The sequence below is a fragment of the Macaca thibetana genome, chromosome 14 (assembly GCF_024542745.1).
Source record: "Macaca thibetana thibetana isolate TM-01 chromosome 14, ASM2454274v1, whole genome shotgun sequence".
NCBI classification, from domain to species: Eukaryota; Metazoa; Chordata; class Mammalia; order Primates; family Cercopithecidae; genus Macaca; species Macaca thibetana.
In genome coordinates, this window is record NC_065591.1 from 13,118,449 (window position 1) to 13,140,434 (window position 21,986).

The 21,986-nt window shown below is 50.5% G+C and overlaps 1 protein-coding gene and 1 long non-coding RNA gene across 2 annotated transcripts in view; one reads left to right on the plus strand and one right to left on the minus strand.

Annotated features, from left to right (window-relative positions):
* TMEM109 (transmembrane protein 109) overlaps positions 1-21,986 on the minus strand; it is a 135,075-nt gene that overhangs the window by 80,105 nt on the left and 32,984 nt on the right. The gene's annotated exons all lie outside the window — the stretch shown is intronic.
* Positions 4,195-8,401, plus strand: LOC126935546 (uncharacterized). The gene is made up of 3 exons (XR_007719258.1): positions 4,195-4,341; positions 5,146-5,323; positions 6,377-8,401. It is a non-coding gene; the product is annotated as an uncharacterized LOC126935546 (long non-coding RNA).

Below are 21,986 nucleotides of genomic sequence, written 5' to 3' on the forward strand. Positions count from 1 at the left end.
TTGCAGAGACGGGGTCTCCCTGTGTTGCTCAGGCTGGTCTTGAACTCCTGGGCTCAAGTGATCCTCCTGCCTCGGCCTCCCAAAGTGTTGGGATTACAGGCATGAGCCACTGTGCCTGGCCGCTCCTTTGCTTTTATTGCCGCTTTCTACATCCCAGCTTTCTTGCCTTTGGGTGGTAGGATACTGAGGGGCTTCTCTGCAGCCCCCAGAGTCCCCCAGCAGGATTGAACTTGTATTGCCCACAAAGGTAACCTGCTCATGCACCCTCTTTTGGCTTCATCCCTGTCTCATTTCCCCATTTTCTTATAGATGCTTGCTGGGGGCATTTTCAGAGGAGGCAAATATTGTACTTAATCCTCTTCTCAGAGTTGGCTTCTGGAGAAAGCTAGCCCGAAACACTGGTGCCGGCCATGATTGGTCCAGGCGTTGTTTCAAGCACTCTGCAAGTACAAATCCATTTCTTAATGCTTCTCCCAACAATCCTGTGAGGCAGGTACAGTTGTTATTACTCCCATTTCACAGATAAAGAAACTGAGAGGCTGCGTGTGGTGGCTCACATCTGTAATCCCAGTACTTTGGGAGGCCGAGGCAGGCGGATCACTGGCGGCCAGGAGTTCAAGACCAGCCTGGCCAATATCCCCAAACCCCATCTCTACTGAAAGTACAAAAATTAGCTGGGCGTGGAGGCAGGCACCTCTAGTCCCAGCTACTCAGGAGGCTGAGGCAGGAGAATTGCTTGAACCTGGGAGGTAGAGGTTGCAGTGAACTGAGATCATGCCACTGCACTCCAAGCTGGGCGACAGAGCAAGACTCTGTCTCAAAAAAAAAAAAAAAAAAAAAAAAAGAAAGAAAGAAAGAAAGAGAGAGAAAGAAATGAAAAGACTGAGGCACACAACAAATAAGTGGTGGAAGCAAAATCCATACTAGACTGTCTGATTCCAGAGCCACAACTCTTAACAGTAAATCTGTCTATTACCCAGGCAAGGAAACAGACATGGGAAGGCTAAGGTGCTTGCCCCAAATCAGACAGCGACACATTCAGGAGCCAGGATTGTGGTTCCAGAGGTGGCATGCTTAGCTGCCTTGCAGCTGCCCCCACGTGGGCCCTGCTCACCTATTCCTCACACTGATCCTGGTCTGTGTGCTGGGAGGTGCTGGGTACCACCTGGCACACACCATCGTGCAGAATGTGCCAAATCAGCAATACCAGCTTTTTAATGTAACCTGAGATCTGCTGACTGACGGAAACCAAGCGCTGGCAGATGGACGGAAGATAGGAATCAGGTGTTCTCCTCTGAGTCATTGACTCCCCTCAGCTAAGGGGTGCTGCGGTTGAGAGGGTCTGACAGTTCCCAGATGTCAGGGACCTGGGTCCCCAAGGCTCTCTGTTCAACGCCTAGCCTTGCCTGAGATACTTCAGAGGGTGATCTCAGGTTTTCACCAGAGAAAGGGAGATGTGTTTTAGAGGAGGCCTTTGGGTGGGTCCCCAAACACTTGGAGGCACTTTGTCAGCCTCAGCATCAGGTGGGCTCTGGCCCAGAACCCCCTACTCCCACCTGAGCTCAGTTTGTCATTGTCATTATACGTGGTATGCAGAGGCCCAGAGGAGACTCCTGAAGTTTTCAGAAGAGTCTGGTGTGGTGGCGTACTTGCAGAGCGCTTGAAACAATGCCTGGACCAATCACTGCTTGCCCCAGTGTTTCAGGCTGGGTTTCTCCAGAAGCCAACTCTGAGAGAAGGACAGGGAAAGGGCCCCTGGCGGTCACCGGCAGCGTTAACTGAGCACTTACCATGCATTGTTTCAAGCACTCTGCAAGTACAAATCCATGTCTTAATGCTTCTCCCAATAATCCTGTGAGGCAGGTGCAGTTGGTATTACTCCCATTTTACAGATAAAGAAACTGAGAGGCTGGGTGCGGTGGCTCACGTCTGTAATCCCAGTACTTTGGGAGGTCGAGGCAGGTGGATCAGTGGATGCCGGGAGTTCAAGACCAGCCTGGCCAATTCAACAAACACATTTTGTTTTTTTGATTTTACTGACCAGCCTGCGGTTCGGGAGGGTGATGTTCAGCAGGAGCGCGGTGCTCGATATGTGTTTGTTGAATGAATCGATCCTCATTATGACCTTACAGGGCTGGGGTGACCATCCTCATTTTACTGACCAGGAAATCCCACTCCCAGAGAGGCTGCGCTTCAGGGCCAGGGTGACACGAGGAGAGGGTCCAGGGTGAAGTCCGGAGCTCAGGGCTTCTTGACTCTAAGCCCTAAACCTCCACCTCCACCAGGCCCAGGACTGGGACATGGGGCCGACTCAGTCTGGGGTGTCATTGGCAACCAGGATGTTGCTGAGCATGGCAGGAGTGAAGGCAGGACCCAGATGCACGGAGGTGCAATTGGGCCTCAGCTAATCTTCCTTGTGCCGCAAGGATCCAAGCTGCTCTGTCTTTCGCTCAGAGCTCTCTCAAATATTTGAAGTCAGTTTTCTTGTAGCTTTTCCAGAATTGTCTTTTATCCAGGTTAAGCATCTCCTGTTCCTCCCATAACATGATAAGTCTTTGGGAAAGACACCAGTTCTCTACAATGCTTCCAGAATGTGGGGCCCAGAGCTCCTTCTGGCACTAAGGTTAACTGCCCCATGGACAGCTGAGTGGATTTGTCACCTCCCTCCTCCATGATCTGTATCAGTGTGGCCAAGATTGCATTCAAGCCACCCCATGGACATCTGATTGAAACCCTCAGTCTGGTTCCCGTGGCTGTCTGGCTCCCTTGCTCCCAGCACCTCCTTGCTCTGATCTTGGACATGAACTGTGGCTTTCTTGGATAGTGCAGGATTCTTCATCTGTCCCTGCTGCATTTTGTTTTTACCTCTCTGGGAGTCCAGCTCACCTCCTTCAGTAGTTACCCCCACTTTCTCTTTTGCACGTGTGAAGAGCTGCTTCTAGGTACCTTGAATCAGGTGCCACTGAGAACATGGAACAGGACCAGGGTGATTGTGTGAGTTCTTATCGTGTGTGCTTATCTCAGAGGCTCATCTGTGCTGCACGCTTCCAACAGCTCACTATCAGTTTCAGGTCCTTGAGAGGAGGTGAGAAGAGACCTCAGTAGAGGGGCCAAAAGATGGGGGAGGATGAAATGGTACTTGGGACCCCAGCTTGAGACCTCCCAGCTGCCCCTACAGGGCATTGCCAGGGTACAGAGAAGCTGCCTGGCCTGGGAGAGGCCCACTTTGCAAAGCTCTCATGTATCTGCCCCTGCTCAGGGCTGAGGAGAGCAGAGCTTATCTCCTGATCCTCTCACGGTATCTGCAGGTTCTGCTGAAACAGGAAGGGGCCAGACCTGCTACTCCCAGGTCACCATGGGGAGGGGGAAGAGGAGACAAGACCTCCTCGCCCTCCTCAGGCACCTGCCAGCTTCCACAGCCTTTCCAAGGCAGGCCAAGAAGAGGTGGGGTGGGTTGGGTAATGAACACCTGAACCAGATGGAAAGTAGTTAACTCAATAAGGGGGCGTGGCATCTCATACCCCATTCTAACCTCACCCCAGTGTGTCCAACAGCAATGCTTTTCAAACTTCAGTGAATGTTGGCATCATGGAGGGGGTGTGTTAAAACACAGATTCCTGGGCTCCAACACCCCCAAATTAAGATTCATGATTTTGCATTTCTTCTTTCTTTCTTTCTTTCTTTTTTTTTTTTTTTTTGAGATGGAGTCTCACTCTCTCGCCCAGGCTGGAGTGCAGTGGTGTGATCTTGGCTCACGGCAACCTCTGCCTGCCGGGTTTAAGCGATTCTTCTGCCTCAGCCTCCCAAGTAGCTGGCACTACAGGCATGCACCACCACGCCAGCTAATTCTAATTTTTGTAATTTTGGTAGGGACGGGGTTTCACCATGTTGGCCAAGCTGGGTTCAAATTCCTGACCTCAGGTGATCCGCCCGCCTTGGCCTCCCAAAGTGCTGGGATTACAGGTGTGAGCCACCATGCCAGGACTGAATTTGCATTTCTAACAAGCTCTCAGGTGCTGCTGCTGCTGCTGCTGGTCTACAGACCACACTTTAAGGAGCAGTATCTGGTGGGAAGGAATGAGCAATGCAAGAAGAGCTTTCTTTGCCTTCTGTCTAGGGCAGGGGCTGAGTTCACCATACCATCGTTCATTTATTCACCAGTCTTTTTTGAATGTTTACTTCATGACAGGTGTCACGAAGAGGTACAACAGGGAAGAGGGCAATCATGGTCCCTGCCTTTGTGGATCTTACGGGATCTTGGAAGCACAGATAATAAACACCGGAATCTGAAAATTATCCTTTGAGGAAGGCTGAGCAAGGATTAATTCCCCTATTTTACAGGTGAGGAGATGGTATCTCAGAGAAGTTACCTGACTTGTTGAAAGTTACCCAAATGTTAAGTCACAGGACTTGAACTCAGGACTTCTCAACTCAGAATCTGGCCCCTATTCCCTGGCTATGAGCCATCTCAGCTTCATGGGGCTGCATTTAGATGGGAGAGCTATAGACCTTGTGATTATGTTGCCAGTGGGTGAAAGCTGTGGGCTTCCTTCCCGTGTGTGGAAGAAGAGCTTAGGCAGACAGATGGGCAGGCACACATGTTTACATCCCATACATATGGACTCTCAGTTCCTAAGACCTGAAAAATCACAGTTTCATAGTGAGTCACTTCCCCTCCCTTCCTCTCTGTTCACTTCTCCCTATTCTCTCATTTCCTCTAATCTTTGGCTTCCTTTCTGTTCACTCCTCCCTGTTCTCTCATTTCCTCTAAAGCTGTGACCTTGCACAGTGGGAGATCTGCCTAAGTAATGGTCATCCCTTCCAATCAATATGATGGCTTCATCTCAGTGGTAACCCCTGGAGACCCTGCCTTGGTGACCAAGGAGGAGCATACCGGGAGCAAATTATGAGACCTTTCCAGAAGCATGGATCAGCTTGGTTCCTGCTTTCTTGATTCCTTGGTTTCTGTTGACCATGTGATAGGGAAAATCTCTGCTTTCTCTACCACTGAGTTTCTCTGACACTCTAGTGGTGACCAAAACCAGCCCCAAATCTGATTCAGTGGGCTCATACAGTGCCAGGTTGGTGAGGTAAGCCCTCCCCTGAGTCAACAGTCTCCCTTCTCTGTTCTCATGGAGCAAACAGAACGTGAGCCCCCCAAGGACGGAGCAACTCCTGGACCCCACTGGATCAACAAGGCTTGTTCTTCTGGATCTCAGATGCCATGGCGCATTCTTTCAAAGGACGGTTATAGAAACAAGCAGATCATTTCCCCAAAAAGGCCCATTCCCACGTTTACCGATGGAAAAGTACGTCACTTAGGGTAAGCTTTCCGGACATAGGAGTGGTCCGCAGTCTTGATGAGAACACATTTTATTGCAGTGAATTAAACATCATAAAAATGGATCAGTTCCATTGGCAGTTTAAATGATTGAGATTCTTTCCAGAGTAGCTACGAAGGCTTTGGCAGATATTACCCCATTTAATTCTCTGAGATTCTTTCCAGGGTAGCTACAAAGGCTTTGGCAGATATGACCCCATTTAATCCTCACAGCAACCTCACGAGGAAGTTAATATTGCCGCACTGTTTCTCAGAGATGGAGAAATTGCCCAGGGACGGGCAGCTGGTAAGTGGCACAGTGAGGGTTTAAATCTAGCACTGTGCTTCCAAAGTGTGTACAGTTTCACCCACACTGCTTTGCCTCTGTGTTTTAGGCACTTGACCTGAATCAAGAATGAGTCTCCTCTCTAGCCCAGGCCTAATTTTTCTATTCTTTGAAAATAAGGCAGAAATTTCAGATCATTACGAGTACCTGCTCTACAGGGCAGGGGCTGATCAACTGAAGTGTTGTTCTGCTGCTGTTTTCTTCTCTGCTCCAAACCAAGGATTATGCAACACTCAGATATTATCTTCTGCTTGAGTGGTTTTTGCTCTCTGCTTTCAAGATGACTCTGGGTAGATGAAGATATCCCACTTGTTCGGAAATTAGACACAGGTCATGTAGAACATTGCGTTTTCCCAAGTTGGCCTCAAAAGTATCTCCTATCCATGTGCTCTTACCGTGTGACCTAGATACTCCCTTCCCTCCAGTAGTGGGGTCTACACTTCAAACCTGCACGGATCTTTGTGATTGCCCTGGACAAGGATGGCAGGACTGTTGCCATGTGACTTCTTCATGTTATTTGCAGAGACAGAGTCTTACTCTGTTGCCCAGCCTACTTAGATCATAGCTCACTGTAGCCTCAAAATCCTGGGCTCAAGCGATCCTCCTGCCTTAGCCTCCTGAGTAACTGGGACTACAGGTGGACACTGCCACACTTGGATAATTATTATTATTGTTTTTTTGTTTGTTTTTTGTTTGTTTGTTGTTTGCAGAGGTCCTGCTATGATCCTGCTATGTTACCTAAGCTGGTCTTGAACTCCTGGCCTCAAGCCATCCTCCTGCCTCAGCCTCCCGAAGTGCCAAGATTACAGGCATGAGCCACTGCACACCCAGCATGCCATGTGACATCTGAGGCTAGATTATAAGAATGTCGTGAGCTTCCACCGGGCTTTCATGGACAAGATGCTAACTCTTGGAACTCAGCCACCATGTTGTGAGGAAGTCCAAGTCATCCCACATGGAGAGGCATGTGAAGGTGCTCTAGCTCACAGCCCAGCTGAGGTCCTGGCTGACAGCCTGCATCAGCTGCCAGGCATGAGTGAAGATGCTTCCAGATGATTCTAGCTCCCTCTCATCAGATCACTCAACTTGGATTCTTCCCAGCAGAGGCTCCAGAAATCATAGAGCAGAGATCACCTCTTCCTGCTCTGCTTTGTCCAAGTTATGGGCTGTAAAATCTATGAGCATGATAACATGATTGTTTTACACCGGAAAGTTTTGGGGGTGGTTTGTGACATAGCAACTGGTACAGAAATTATTTGCTAACAAGCAGGCATCTCTCTCAAGGGGGAAAGTCTTATGGTCATTTTTGCGCCCTTTACTGGGGCAAATATGATTGGTAGGGACGATGCCCATCATAGCACCATTGCTTCATCAGAGGCCGTTTGGATCAGTGAGCCCTTCCGTGTTCTTTAGTGACAATATGTTAATATATTTTACTAGTCCATTTCCTACTGACTAGAATATCAGTTCCCTGTGATAAGTTTTCCCCCATTTTGTTTGTTCCTATATCCCCAAAACCCAAACTAGTACAGTTGCTCCTCAACTTATGATGCGGTTACCTCCCAATAAACCCACCACAAAGTTGAAAAATCCTAAGTTGAACCATCTTAAGTTGAGGACCATTTGTGCTTGGTAATTGCTCAATAAATAATTGTCAGATGAATGGTTACAAAACAAACATCAAGTGGGCAAATGCTTTGATAATGATTCCTGGAGAGAATTTTGCTAACATTGCCATGTTCTAGTTGTTATGATAATGTGAAATTACTTTCTGGATAAGGACAAGTTCACATTGTGGTGGGAATTTCTGGAGAATAATAGTTAAATGTTCCCACTTTTTCTTGAAACAGAGAACACAAAAGAATCATTAGGAAAGGTATGATGAGTATTAGGGGCATGTCAGGTCCGTACTTAGGAGTTTGTTCAAGGAGTGATTCGAGTCAACCTTCCTTTGTTGCCTGGCATATGCTGGCTATCATAGGGACCACAAAAAAGTGGAAGATGTAGATGCTGTCCTCAAACTGTGTTGAGTCCAGCTGGGGAGAGATAAGATTGGAATCTATATACAGATAGTCCAATAAGGCAAGCTAGGTCCAGTGGTGAAACTGATAGGGTTTCACCAGCTGAGGCCCCCAAGGATGAGAGAATGTCAAAGAAGACTTCCTGGAGGAGGCAAGTTAAAGGGAATTAATGGGTTGGGCAGGTGGGCAGCTTCCTGATACACTAATCAGAGGAACACTGAAACCACAGGGATCCATCAGAAATCTGCTGCCTGTTAACTCAGGTTTCCACCTGCAGATTCTCACGTAGCTGGTGGAAATGAAACTGACGTCCCTTTTGCCAAAATAGACAATGCCCCTAAGTAGAAAGAAAAGTTACTCCTTCCCAGCACCAGCCTACCTCTGTGTGGGTATTTCTGCAATGTGCATTGCAAGTTGCTGCATCCACTGGCCTGGCTGTGAGATCAGCCAGCTGGCAACCCCGGCAGTGGACATGGCTGGGCAGCCTGAATTCTGAAACCAATTAATGCACTGCAAATAACTGTTTACCAAGAAGATATCTGCAAGCCTTAAAAAATATCTCCTAAAAAGTTGTCCACCTGTAGTCCCAGCTACTGGGGAGGCTGAGATTGGAGGATTGCTTGAGCCTACAAGTTTGAGGCTGTGGTGAGCTATGATTGCATCACTGCACACCAGCCTGGGCAACCAAGTGAGACACTGTCGCTGTAACCGCAAACGCCTGAAAACAAGCAATAAATGTGTCTAGAATAAGACTTGTTATTGCTTCTGCAGTAATTTCTGCTATTTACAAATGAGGGAGAGTGGGTGAGCAATGCTTTCCAGTTGTGAGTCAGGGAAGAATCGGGAAAGACAATTCCAAAATCAATTCCTGTTGACAATTCCTGTTGGTGTGTGTAATACATCTCCATTTTGAACATGAAGAAAGGGGGTTATGATTTTTATTAATGTGAAAATGACTTCTTGCTATCCTCACTCAGTTGAAATGAAACATATTTGATTATCAATTTGGAAGGGTGCCAAATTTTTAGTCTGCCCCCAGGCGCCCGAGTGTTTCTGATCTGTCCTCCAAGCAGGACCTGTGGCAGGCCACACAATCCTGTTGGTGACATAAGACTAAGAATTCATGTGGAATAATCTCGAAATGCCCCAAAGGCCATGATTAGCACCTGGAGTGAGGAGAGCTCAGGGTAACCACAACTGGAGGAGCAGGTGTCAATGGAAGCCCAAAGGTACCAGCTTAGTATCTCTGAACCATGACATTCCTGGCTGTTCCCCTCCTTGACCAATTCTGTTCCATTCTGCAGATAAATATCTTTCCGAATGCAGCCTTGAGTGGAGCTGACCCCGCTGGTACCAGTAGCCTTAGCAGGTGCCCGCAAATATCTGAGACTGGTATCTGCCTGGCCAGGGCATTCATGAATTCTTTGCCCAGAGCAGGTGCTCAAGTTCAATGCTCGATGCTTCACTGCCACCTGGTGGCCTTATGTTGCAAGTCTCTGGAGCTGCCTGTGTGTAGAGAGCCACTCTCCCAGGGTTTATCCTCCAAACAGGAACATCTGTCTAGATGGGAAACTGGGTGCAAACTAGGTCTATGCCACAGGGACATACGGTCACTGTTTTGGAGTCTCCCAGTTACTGGGATATGCATTCTGCAATAGGCTGTCATGTGACAGAGGTGGGAACCAGGAAGCGCTGCTCTCTGAATGTTTGTCAGTGGCTGGATAATCCTCCTGCTCCTCCAGGGCGAGGTGTCTGGGTTATGTCATTTCTTTCTGAATCAGTGATATACGATTTGCTAATGTGAGGCCTTGGGCAAGGTGTTCAATAAGGCAGCACTTTCAGAGTGTCTTCTAGACGCAGTCTCTATTCTAAGGTAGAGCTTTACATATATTAACTCAGAGAGTCTTCACCACAATCCTGTGAGGTGGGAATTAGCATTAGCCCCATTTTACATTTGAGGAAGTGGAGGTCCAGAAAGGTTAAGAAATTTGCCTAAGATCACACAGCTAGGGAAGGAAAGACTCAAGAGTCAAACCCAGACGGTCTGGCCCCGAGTTGGCACTCTTAGCCATCATATCTTCTGGGACTCAGTTTTCTCATCTATACATAGACTATGTTCTTTCCAACACGTACATACCTATGATAAAGTTTAATTTATAAGTTAGGTTCAGTAAGAGATGAGAAATAATAGAATTAAAATATACTGTAATAAAAGTTATATCACTTTGGGAGGCCGAGGTGGGCGGATCACTTGAGTTCAGGAGTTTGCGATCAACCTGGTCAACATAGCAAAACCCCGTCTCTACTAAAAATAAAAAAAATAGCCAGGCGTGGTGGCACAAGCCTGTAATCCCAGCTCCTTGGGAGTCTGAGTCAGGAGAAGCACCTGACTCTGGGAAGTGGAGGTTGCAGTGAGCCGAGATCACACCACTGCACTCCAGCCTGGGTGACAGAGCGACACTCCATCTCAAAAAAAAAAGTTATATGAATGTGGTCTTTCCAAATATACTGTACTCAACTTTTTTTTTTTTTTTTTTTTTTGAGACAGAGTCTCGCTCTGTTGCCCAGGCTGGAGTGAAGTGGCACGATCTCGGCTCACTGCAGCCTCTGCCTCCCAGGTTCAAGAGATTCTCATGCCTCAGTCTCCCAAGTAGCTGGGATTACAGGCATGTGCCACCAGGCCTGGCTAATTTTCACATTTTTAGTAAAGATGGTGTTTCGCCATGTTAGCCAGGCTGGTCTTGAATTCCTGACCCCAGGTCATCCACTTGCTTTGGCCTCCCAAAGTGCTGGGATTACAGGAGTGAGTCACTGCGCCCAGCCAGCTGTTTTTGGGCTGTGGTGGGCCACGGATAACAGAAATCACAGAAAGTGGAACCTCATGCGGAGGGGACTTCTGAATACATTCAGATTGCTTACTATCTATACACTTGTCTGCATTGAACATTTTTCTGAGAATTGCTTGGGTACCTTGGGTTGGGATGGAATACATAACGTTTCCCATTTGCAGTCATGAAAATATATTTCTTTTTTATACAGAGTCTCACTTTATCACCCAGGCTGGAATGCAGTGGTGCGATCTTGACTCACTGCAACCTCTGCCTCCTGGGTTCAAGCAATTCATGTGCCTCAGCCTTCTGAATAGCTGGAATCACAGGCGCACACCACCATGCCTGACTAACTTGTGTATTTTTAGTGGAGACGAGGTTTCACCATGTTGGCCAGGTTGGTCTCAAACTCCTGACTTTAAGTGATCTGCCTGCCTCGGTCTCCCAAAGTGCTGGAATTATAAGGGTGAGCCACTGTGCCCGGCCATATTCATGAAAATATTTTTATTTAATAGCTTCTCATTTAGCAGCAGGGTTTCCAGTAACGAATCCGTTAAGTTTGGGAACAGGGGGATACTCCTGCCCACTTGTCCATCCACACATATGGATGTGAGACACCTAGGGTCCCTGCTGTGCACACACACGGACAAGCTATGCAACTTTAGTCATTAAATCCAGGTGGATGTGACCTGAGCCACATGTCAACTTTTTATTGATAGCAAAACAGCGACATTGAGGAATGTTTCTTAGACAGAAAGAGCAGACCCTTCTCCATGCGGCCATGCTGGGGCATGTATGACGGGTGGGGATAGTGATCTCTGGGGCTGGGTGTTACAAAGGGAGGGCCAACCCTGCAGCCAGCAGAAGGGGAAGATCGCAGAGCCCCAGAGGTCAGATGCTGGGAGGAGCTCAGCTCCCAGGAGCAGCAGATGCCTCGAGGGCAGGCCGTGGCTGGGGGGTGTGACGCCTGTGTGGGTGGATCCCGGGAGTGGCTGCTGTGGCCGTGGGAACTTCCTGAGCTGGGTTCAGGTACTGGAGTCGGGAGGAGAAGGAAGGGCCAAGGCCACTCGCCTTTAGTCAACCCAGAAGAAGCCCGTGTGACCCCGTGATCCCTTTAGGTTTTTCCTTCCCTGCTTTCTCTGGTGATCCAGGCTTTCCTTTCTGCCCACAGTCCTCCACAGACCAGGCGGCGGTGACCTGAGCCCCCAGACCTTGTGCTTTGGGCTGAGTCCTTCTCGTAGCTGTGGTCTTCCCTGGGGAGAAGGTTGCCCAGGAGTCGTACCTGGATTCTGGGGATGAATGTGATCTCAGCCAGGTCACCTTAGTTCTCTGGGCCTTAGTTTCCTCATCTGTGACATGGGGTCAGTCTCTTCCCTGCCCCCTCAGGCCTGTCATGAGGGTCAGGGGAAGGAGCTTGTGGAAGCCCCTTGATGAAGGGAGCTGCTGTAACCACCGCGTCCCAGCGCATGTAAGGCTATAGTTGTCAGCCTGGGATCTAGAAGCCTCACTGCTGCCCTTCCTTCCTGCAGCATCGGCTGCCACCACCAGCGTCGGGCGGCACCATGCCGCACTTGTCCCCAGCCAGTGGCACCTTGCGCTGAGCTAGAAGCTTTTGTAAACATCTTCTTCCCTAGCCACCTCCCTGTATTCACACGCCCCTCAGCACAGCATCTCCCCAGTGTAGACCAAGTGGGGCTCGCTCAGCATGGCCACGGTACAGACGGTTTAGGAGGGCAGGAGGGGTTCCGTCTTCCACTCCCCACACAGCCCTCTTGTTGTCCCTCCTCCCTCGGCTCCCCCGTCCAGGCTCTGGGGGTTGAGTGGGGGCCTGCCCATCCTGCAGAGACCTTGCCAACCCACTCACCAGCCGGTGTAGCAGAAGGTGGCATGGAAGCCCAGGAAGGTAGACAAGAAGGTGATGCCTTAGCTCCAGGACGGTGAAGAACAGCAGCAGCGCCGAGAGACTCTTCCAGGGTACCTGCGAAACCAGGGTGCAAAACCTGCAAAAACTGGGCAGTTTTATAGGCCAGCCAGTCCTGGACTCGGTCTGCAGACTCTGACCAAGGAGATGGATAAAAGAAGGGAAACTTGCTAGAAGGGGAGTGTCCTGTCATCTAGTAAGCACCTGTTATGTGCTTATTTTAATCTTAGTTGCCTAATTAGATAGGTACTCTGATTAGCCCCATTTCACAGAAGATGAAACGGAGGTTCAGAAAAATTGAGGTACTTGTCCAAAGCCACGCAGCTGGTAAGTGAGAGCTGGGATTCAGACCCGTCCGATTCCAAGACCCATGCGGTCAACCATTCAGACTGACATCCAGCAGCAAAAAAGTACAGAAAGGTCAAGTAAGAAAATACATGGAAAAGCATGTATTTGGCAGTAAGCTACTGGCGGCTGCCTCAGGAGGGCTTAAGGTCTGTGGAGATGGGAGAGGAGGAGATGGAGTCCATAGGAGATCGTTGCTGTGAAAGGGCAGAGAGGGGAGACCCCAGTCAGAGAGGGACACGGGGTTTCCAGGACTTCAGTTTCTGGAGCCAGAGGAGAGGGAGAGGCATGGATGGAGGAGAGAACAGCCAGGGAAGGTGAACACAGTAGACTAGGGTCATGGGGGCCTAGGAGGAATGATTTATCCTCTACCGATAAGGAAAGCGCGGAGAGGGGCTGGGTGAAGGTCAGTTACATGTGAGGTCACGGACAGGAAGTTGAGTCTTGGGGCCGTTCAGGGACCCTAGGCTACAGGGGAGGGTCAGGGACTCTGGGGCAGCTGGGTCACTGAAGTGGTCAGAATGTGGGCAGCAGTGGGCAGTGTGTCCCTCGCCCCTGCATGGTGTGTCAGACCCAACTGAAGAGAATGTTCCTCCTTTCCTCTCTTTCCCTAGGATGTGAGCAGAGGAAACTCCTCCCCAAGTATTCCCAGCCCATTTTTGCCAAATCCAGGTCCCTGGTAGCAACCTCATGACATAACCAAATGTCTTTGAAAAGATCTGACCTCAATGGCACCAGAAGGCAGGGCTCACTGATAAATCTTAGGTACCATCATGTTGGCAGTCTTCCTAATGTCCCCTTGACCTCTATGTTCTTAGAGGGGAACGTCCTTGGTAGGAGGCAAGGAGCTGGAATATCTTACTCCATGCAAACTATTGTTATTTTTTTAAAAACAGGGGCTCACTCTGTTGCCCAGCCTGGAGTGCAGTGGCATGATTATAGCTCACTGCAGCCTCGAACTCATGGGCTCAAGCAATCCTCCCCCTTCAGCCTCCCAAGTAGCTGGGACTACAGGCGTGCTCCACCACACCCAGCTAATTTTTTAAAAAATATATTTTTTGTTGAGATTGAGCCTCACCATGTTGCCCAGGCTAGTCTCGAACTCCTGGGTTCAAGTGATCCTCCTGCCTTGGCCTCCTAAGGAGCCACCACATCAGCATTCACATAGGAAACACTAGTCCAGAGGGAAGCACCTGGGACTGTCAGATCCTGGTGGCGTTCTGCCTCAGGGGCTCTGGAGCTAATTGCTAAAGCACTTAAACCCTACTCCCCAAAACTGGATGTCATGGTACCTGCCTGGAGTCCCAGCCACTCAGGAGGCTGAGGCAGGAGGATCGCTGGAGCCCAGGAGTTTGAGGAACAGCATGAACAACTTAGCAAGGCTCTGTCTGTATTAAAAAATAAATACATAAATCCCACTCCCCATTTTCACTTTGACAATAGAGGATAAGAAGACAACTCTTGGTGGTGGTTTCTAGGATTAAATGGTACCCAAAGAGTGGATGCTGGTTCTCTGGGCCTGAGACACTCATCTGGGTATAGTTGCTGCCGGCAGCCAGCTCAACCACAAAGGCACACACTGCACAGAGGCCGGCACACATAAGCTGACCAGGTTCGGCACTGTGCCGACTTTCATCTACTAAGGAGACCGGAGCCCGCATTACTACCCAGCTGGAAGGGGAGGGTGCTGGTTCACATGCCCTCTGTATCGTGGGCTTCCTTCGCAGGCTTTTGATCCTGGAGGAACCACTGACCTGCCCTAGGAGCCAGGAACCAGTGACCAAGGTGAGAGCATCTCTGCTCCACCTGCTGGAGCCCATGGGCCACAGAGGCTACGTCAGCCTTAACAGACAGGAGATGGATTTGTTGCAGGTGCACAGACAGCAATATGTGTGGCCACTTCTTCCTGCCGAGCCCATGGCAGACAACATCCCTCAATCCTCAGAACCCACCAGGGTCACATCGATAGAAAAGCTATTTGCCATCTTTTGTGGGTTGAACCGTATCCCCCCAAAAGATATGTTGAAGTCTTAACCCTGGTATCTGTGAATGGGATCTATTTGGAAATAGGGTCTTTGCAGATGTAATCGAGTTAAGATGAGGTCATAATGGACTATGACTGGGTGTCCTTAGAATAAGCGAAGGGACACAGGGAGAACAGCCCCTGATGTCAGAGGCAGAGACTGGCAGGATGTGTCTGTGAGCCAAGGAACACCAAGAGTTGCCAGCAACCACTGGAAGCTGGAACGAAGCCAGAAAGGATTCTGCCTGAGAGCTTTCGGAGAGAACTCGATCCTGCCAGCACCTTGACCTTGGGCTTCCAGCCTCCAGAATCATAGACTATGTTTCTGTTTCCTCTTTTTTCTTTTTTCTTTAGACGGAGTCTCACTGTTGCCCAGGCTGGAGTGCAGTGGCACGATCTAAGCTCACTGCAACCTCCACCTCCCAGGCTTAAGCAATTCTCCTGCCTCAGTCTCCCATGTAGCTGGGATTACAGGCACCTGCCACCACGCCTGGCTAATTTTTGTATTTTTAGTAGAGGTGGGGTTTCACCACGTTGGCCAGGCTGGTCTCGATCTCCTGACCTCAAGTGATCCACCTGCCTTGGCCTCCCAAAGTGCTGGGATTACAGGCATGAGCCACCAGGCCCAGCCACGTTTCTGTTGTTTTAAGCTACCCAGTGTGTGGTAATTGGTTACAGCAGCCGTAGGTTTCTAGTTTCCTCGAAACAGACGGCTCTGGTGGCCTTTCTGAAGGCCTAACCAGGAGGTTCGGCAAATTTAATGCCATTTTGGGTCTGCATCCAACCTGTCAGATTAGGGGCAACTTGCTGAGGTCCAGGCTGTATTAGAGGCATGGAGGAGCTGTGGTAAAGGAGAGGAGACTAGAACCAGACTCAAGTTAGATACAGGAGGCTCCTAGAGGACAGGAGGATGGTCAGGAGCTCAGATCCACCAGTGGGTAGGATTGCAGACAAAGTCCCACTCCCCACTCACCCACCATCCTATGGAGAGGCTCCACAAGCATCCACTTTCATATAAGGTCTTCCAGGATAAGCTATGCCCAGAGGCAGAAGCAATGCCTGTGAAACTCACCCGGGGAACTGCAGTTTGCTGAGATGACCAGGGTGGTTGCTCCTGAAACGAAGAACTGCACAGAGAGGCAGGAATGATGGTCTCAGGGAGCCCAGGGGCACCTGCCTCCTGGAAACCCTCACGCAGGGGAGGTTTGCTATGGGCATTTATGGCTTGGCACAGTGGGCCATGCACCAGGGAGTAATGGGCTTATGGGAACAGAGAAAGGCATCTAGCTCTCCCGACTGGGCTCTGCATAGGTTGGTGAGATGGGATTTTGGAAGGGGACCACTAAAGATTCCTAGGTACCTGCCAGACGTGGTGGCTCATGCCTGCAATCCCAGCACGTTGGGAGGCCAAGGCAGATGGATCACCTGAGGTCATGAGTTTAAGACCAGCCTGGCCAACGTGGCAAAACCCTGTCTCTACTAAAAATACAAAAATTAGCCGGGCATGCCCGAAAGATGCCTAGGTACCCGGTCCAGTACTTTTCAAACTTGATAGAGGACATGAGCAGCCTAGGGATGTTGTTAAGCTGCAGACTGACTCAGCCTGTGTACTGTGGGGCTCCAATTCTGCATTTTTGTATTTATTTATTTTCAATTAATTAATTATTATTATTATTATTTTAAACGGAGTCTTGCTCTTGCTCTGTCTCCAGGCTGGAGTGCAGTGGCACAATCTCATCTCACTGCAACCTCTGCCCCCCAGGTTCAAGTGATTCTTTTGCCTCAGCCTCCTGAGTAGCTGGGACTACAGGTGTGTGTCACCACGCCCAGCTAATTTTTATATTTTTAGTAGAGTTTCACCATTGTTGGCCGGGATAGTCCTGATCTCTTGACCTTGTGATGCCACCCACCTCGGCCTCCCAAAGTGCTGGGATTACAGGCGTGAGCCACCGTGCCTGGCCTGCATTTTTTTTTTTTTTGTTTGTTTGTTTTAAGAAACTGGATCTTGCCAGGCGCGGTGGCTCAAGCCTGTAATCCCAGCACTTTGGGAGGCCGAGATGGGCGGATCACGAGGTCAGGAGATCGAGACCATCCTGGCTGACACGGTGAAACCCCGTCTCTACTAAAAAATACAAAAAAAAAAAAAAAAAAAACTAGCCGGGCGAGGTGGCGGGCGCCTGTAGTCCCAGCTACTCAGGAGGCTGAGGCAGGAGAATGGCGTGAACCTGGGAGGCGGAGCTTGCAGTGAGCTGAGATCTGGCTACTGCACTCCAGCCTGGGCGACAGAGCGAGACTCCGTCTCAAAAAAAAAAAAAAAGAAACTGGATCTGGATCTTGTTTTCTGGCCCAGGCTGGAATGCAGTGGCACCATCATAGCTCACTGCAGCCTCCAACTCCTGGGCTCAAGTGAACCTCCTGCCTCAGCCTCCTGAGTAGCTGGGACTACAGATATGTACCACCATACCCAGCTAGTTTTTCTTTTTTATTTATTTATTTATTTATTTATTTATTTATTTATTTATTTTTTTTGAGACGGAGTCTCGCTCTGTCGCCCAGGCTGGAGTGCAGTGGCGCGATCTCGGCTCACTGCAAGCTCCGCCTCCCGGGTTCACGCCATTCTCCTGCCTCAGCCTCCCGAGTAGCTGGGACTACAGGCGCCCACAACCGCGCCCGGCTAATTTTTTGTATTTTTAGTAGAGACGGGGTTTCACCGTGGTCTCGATCTCCTGACCTTGTGATCCGCCCGCCTCGGCCTCCCAAAGTGCTGGGATTACAGGCGTGAGCCACCGCGCCCGGCTAGTTTTTCTTTTTTAATTTTTTTTCCTTTTTTATATCTTGTTGCATATCAACATTTTTTATTTTTAGTAGAGACAAGGTTGTGCTATATTGCTCAGGTGGTCTCAAACTCCTGGCCTCAAGAGAGCTTCGCCTCAGCCTCCCAAAGCTCTGAGATTGCAGGCCTGAGCCACTGGACCTGGCCTGAGACTCTGCATTTCTAATAAGCTCCCAGTGGATGCCAAAGATGGTCCCTGGCCCATGCTTGGAGGTGGGAGGGGCCAGTCTCTTATTTTGAAGATGGAGAAACTAAGGCTGAGAGAAGGAGGCAATCTGCCTAAGTCACAGGGCTGCTAAGTGATAGATCTGGAACTAGAAATCAAGTCCTGGGGGCTTTTGTTTCACTGTAGTGGCTGAGCCCTTGACTTGAGTGTTACCCTCAGGAGAAGCCCCCAGGGACACCACCTTTCTCCTTCCTTGGCTGCATCTATGGGGCAGAGGCCCTTTGCCACGACTCCCCCCACCACATGCTGTGAACCAGCTTCAGCTCTTTAGCTGGCCGCCTCAGCAGCCCCGTGCCTCCCCTGGGCCATCCAATCCTGTGTGGGCACCTGCACGTGGTGGGCCTGGAGCTTCCCCTCAAGCTCAGAACAGTTCCACACCCTGCCGCTTCACTCCCACTTCACAGACTCAAACGCCCTCCCAAGGGTGCACGGAGGATCTGCAGTCCCGGTCTTTGCAGCCCTCCCTGTCTCTGGGCCACCACCAAGTGGGATCTCCAGGGTCCTCAGGAGCACTCCTGCCAGCAGGTACAGGTAAGTGGTGGGGAACTTGGTGGAGCTCGAGGAGACAGCCAGGATGCACGTCCCCCATCCCCCCGCACCCCACTCACAGCTGATAATGATCTGCAGGGCCTGGGGGTGGAGGTGGGAGGAGGCAGAGCTAAAGCCTTGCGCCTTCTAGGGCGGGGCTGTGTCTCCCAGGGACTTGAGTGGCTGGGCAGATCTCTGTGCAGATGTCTCTGCCGATAAGGATCTTAGACAAACTCCCCATCCACCTCCTTCCTTGGCAGCCAAGAAAACAGAGGCCTGGAGAGAATGATAACCTTGCCAACTTCCCTAGCTAGGGAGGGGCGGAACCAGGTCTCCTCGTCCCCGGGCATGGCAGGATTGCAGAACGCTAGAAAGCTTGGGTGAGGGCCATCTCAGGCATCCAGCCCAACACATTGGTTATCTCCAAGGTGCTGGCCCCGAGGGCACTGAGCTTGCCCTGTGCACCCGAGTCTGTGCACTGAGTCATTTAGCTCTCACCACACCCACGCCTGGAGTGGCGCCCTGCTCGTGGCATTCCAGGGAGGAAGCTGGGGTCTCAGAGTGGGATCGGAGGCTGCCTCTGCCCACGTTCCCTACGCCTCCATACTGCACATGCAAGCCTCTCCCTCCAGGGCACAGGGTTGACTCAGCCTAGGCTGAAGCCCAGAAGTTTGTGGTCATTTGTTTCAAAAAGGCTTCTGTGATCCTGAGAGTAGCACTTTGACCTCGTCCTCAACACTCCACCTCTCTGACTGTCACCCCAGGGGAGTAGCGTCTTCCAGCAGGCTCTGCTCCTCCCATTGCTTTGTGCTCAATGGCAAGGTAAATGAGACCTCATTTTGGAAACTGGGGCCCAGAGCCACACATGCAGAGGATCTAGGATTCCAGTGCCTGGCTTGGCCCATGCTCTCCGCTCAGCTGTCCACATTGGCATCAGCGGGAGACAGGCACAGACTGTTGCCCGCACGTGCTGGTCTCACCATTGACCAAGACCCGCTCGACTACGGTGAGAAGAGCCTTGGTGCAGGGGTGGGGCATCAGAAAAGGAAAGCTCTCCGTTCACCTGATAGCCTTAGAGGGATGGAACCCAGCTCCTGGACACTGGCAAGGGGGATGTAGGTTTGCTTCCGTATCCTGGATTCAAGCAGTGCTTTCCTGGGCAGTGGCAGCTCCAGCCCTTTGCTGCTAATTTTCAGAGTTGGAGGCCAGGGAGGAAAACCCGAGCAGATCTGTCTGGCCTCCCTGCTGCTCCACGATCCCTCCCCTGATATGTACCCTTGGCCCCGTAAATTCTACTGACTGCATCACTGTTGGGATTGGGAGTGGCTGTTTGGGATCTGCCCTGGGAAGGGCGCGGGTCTGTGGAGACTGGGTGGTCCACTTACTCCCAAGATGGTTGGCTGTCCCCGGAAAAAGAGCCCCTCTCTGCTGGATGGGCATTGCTCAGGGTCTCAGCCTGCCAGGGTGTCTCCTCTGGGCTCTGCCGTGGCACCCCTGGGGTTTCAGAAGGAGGGACCCTCACTGATTGCTGCTGCCCTGTCAGAGCTGGCTTCAGAAGGCAGGTGAACTGTGGGCTGGGCTGCCTCAAGTCTCCTGGAGGGAGCTGGAGCCTGAGTCTTGCTTTTGACATTTCAGACACCTGCAGCACACACAACCGGGGTCCCAGGAGGAGGAGGAACATTCGCAGGCAGATCCCCATGTCCTGGGTCTCAGTTTTCCCATCTGAAAAGTGAAGCTACGTCACCAGGAGGAGTGACTGGTAAAACATGGATTGTGTGTAATTCTTAGCAGCTAAAAGCAAAGGTCAGGATGTCCACAGAGAGCAACACGATGGATCTTAGACACAGGGCTGAGAGGGGGAAAAACAGAACCCAAATGAGACAAAACAATACCATATACACAAGTTAAATATGTGCACACTAACATCCTGTAACACGACATGCATTAAAACACGCTGAAGTTCTTACCTGGGGCTGGAAGGCTGTGGGGAATGGAAGTAAGTTAATGAGACAGAGGTAAGGGAAGAAGTTTGGACCTGGTGACAACCACTACAACCTCATGCTTACCAGCATCCATTTATAATTTGGTATGCCCAATCTCCATTTCACTCTTATGCAAACTGAGGACCAGAGAGGTTAAGTAACTTGCTTGGATCACACAGTTAATAAATAGTGGAGCTGGGATCTGAATCCAAGACAGCTGACTAGAAAACCTGGGTTTTTCCTGCTTTCTGATGCATCTCCCCCTTGTCTCCTAGGTCATTCCCTTCCAGTCTGCCAGGCTAGTTAATAACACCACCAACTCCACAGCCTACACCTGTCTGTATGGCTTGTTACCACTTACCTAGAGTCTTCACACATGGTCCTGTGCTTAATTACTAAGCCTCCTGTGTGACGAGGCCCGGGAGCAACCCTCCAGTTGGCTCAGGTCAGAGAGGCTATAAATAATTGGGCCTGTATTGTATTGGAACCTATGGCTTCTGACTCTTGTCCAGTGTTCATCCCGCTGCCTCATGCTGCCTCCCCTAAGCAAAAGTGAGAGACATTAAAAGGAAAATAAAAAGTAACACAAAACCAAAAAACCAAAAACGTGCCTCAAATTCCAAGTGAACTCAGGAAGAGAGAGCTGGGAGGACCCTGGGATCCTAAGGCCTGAAGCTCTTGGCCTTCACCTGGTCAGGGGGCTCTCTGTCCAGCAGCCTGGACACGTCTTCACCTCTTCTGATGTCCGTCCTTCTCTGCCTTCCCAAGCACCTGCTCTGCCAATCGTACACTTGCTCCTGCAGCCCCCCCAGTCGTAGAAGCCAATTCCTTGCAATGAGTCTTAGTCTATATGTCCCACTGATTCTGTTTCTCTGGGGGACACTAACTGATAAGAGCGTCCAGCACCTGGCAGGGGCCTGACCCACGGCGGGGGCAATCTGCTCCCGAACGGATGCAAGGCAATCAGACTGTGTGGAAGGAAGTGAGGAGGTGGGGAGGAAGTGGATCACAGCCATCGGGTGGTGAGGGGCAGGCTAAGGGTTTTGGCCTGGGAAGAGCTAAGTCTCTGTGCAGAAGAAATGTCAGGGGCAGGGCAGCTCAGACACCCGCAGGCCTCCTCTCACACAGCTTCTCCTTTTGGCCATGCCCTGTATTCCAGATTAGGTCCCCCATCACATTCTCTCATAATGCCCCTCAATTTCCCTTTATGGTAGTTATACGTTCTCAGATGCAATCGTTGGATTAGTGCCTTCCTCCGCCACCACAGTCTGAGCTCTGAGAGGCTGGGGTTTGCTCATGGTGGTTTGCCCCTGGACGTAGCATTGTAGGGACTCAGTCTTTACCTGTGGAATGAATGAAGGAATAAATGAGTGCAATGCCGTCCTGCCTTCCTTAACCTGCCTTAAGGTCATGGAGACGGAGAAGGAAGAGGGTGTGACTTTGGGGTTTCTTTAAGGCTTCTGGGGTGGGGTTGGGATTAGAGTTTGCAGACTGATCTCATAGGCTAGGGGAGATGATAAATTTGGGAGCCAGGAACTCAGGTGCTAGATGCAGATAGGGGTTGGCCTTGTTTCTGCTCTAAGGCTCCTGGGAAAGCAGGTGGGGCAGGCTGG